This window comes from Echinops telfairi, unplaced genomic scaffold (assembly GCF_000313985.2).
Source record: "Echinops telfairi isolate 266 unplaced genomic scaffold, ASM31398v2 ScPeMD7_6578;HRSCAF=7510, whole genome shotgun sequence".
In the NCBI taxonomy this organism is placed as follows: domain Eukaryota; kingdom Metazoa; phylum Chordata; class Mammalia; order Afrosoricida; family Tenrecidae; genus Echinops; species Echinops telfairi.
In genome coordinates, this window is record NW_022110478.1 from 1 (window position 1) to 1,155 (window position 1,155).

Genomic DNA, 1,155 nt, shown 5'->3' on the forward strand with positions numbered 1-1,155 from the left:
GCCCCTCTTCCTGTCTGCAGCTCCAAAAAGCAGTGGGGCCTGAGATCACCAAGACAGATCTGGTCCCCGCCTTCCAGAACCTGATGAAGGACTGTGAGGCAGAGGTGAGGGCCGCCGCCTCCCACAAGGTCAAAGGTTGGTGCTGGCGACCAGAACTTGTCAAGTGGGTGGGAGAGTGGCAGGGGCCAGGCTGGAACCAGGCCTTCAGCCTCACCTGTCCCCACTACCCTCCCACCCCCTTACAGAGTTCTGTGAGAACCTCTCGGCCGACTGTCGGGAGAACGTGATCATGACCCAGATCCTACCCTGCATTAAGGTGAGGTGTGCTTGGTGTGAGAAGGGCAAAGAGAGAAGGGTGGGACTCTGGTGCTGGGGCCACTCAGGCAGAAATTTAACCACCCAGCCTCTGGGGGCCAGGATGTTCTTGGGCTTGACAGTGTGGGCTCCTGGTGGTAGCTGAACCGGAGATGGGAGGGGGCAGTGCGCTTCCCCTCCTCCGAGGTGGTTGACTGTGTTCATCGAAAGAGCTTGGGGACTAACCCTGACTGAGCCCCTTAGTCACCCTTCGATCCTGGAACTGAACTCACCCCTGAGCTCAACTGTCACACCATAGCCTGTAGGGTGGACCATCAGGCCCTACACCCATCGTTCATCATACACACCGAAAGGACAGATGCTCAGGGAGAAGGCTTGGTGGGCAGGCAGTGACAGGCAGGGAGGACTAAGGGCCACCGGTGGGAAGGCAAACTCGGGGGGAATTGCAAGAGAGCTGTTACCTACCTGGTGGGTAATGTTGAAAATCAAAATGCTTATGAATTGTTGGGTGGAAAAACCCATTTGTGAGTTTTCACCCCAGTCACGATATTGATAAGAAAGAGCTGGGGGGTTTGGTGGGGCTGCTGGGGGTGGGGGGTGGGCAGAGGTCACTGAACACTAAGCAGGTGGGAACTGCCATGCCCGCTGCACCCCGAGAGCCAGCAGCACGGGCGGGAGGGGCAGGGCAGGCTGGTGGCCACTTGCTCCCACAGGCCTGCCCTGACCCGAGGGCTCCCCCTTCCTCCTGACCAGGAGCTGGTGTCAGACGCCAACCAGCACGTCAAGTCGGCCCTGGCCTCAGTCATCATGGGCCTCTCGCCCATCCTGGGCAAGGACAAC

The 1,155-nt window shown here is 59.2% G+C and overlaps 1 long non-coding RNA gene across 1 annotated transcript; it reads left to right on the plus strand.

The window, feature by feature from the left end:
• The first annotated feature begins 24 nt into the window (after positions 1–24).
• LOC123522371 lies at positions 25–1,155 on the plus strand. Its single transcript, XR_006680632.1, has 3 exons — positions 25–135; positions 246–316; positions 1,069–1,155. It is a non-coding gene; the product is annotated as an uncharacterized LOC123522371 (long non-coding RNA).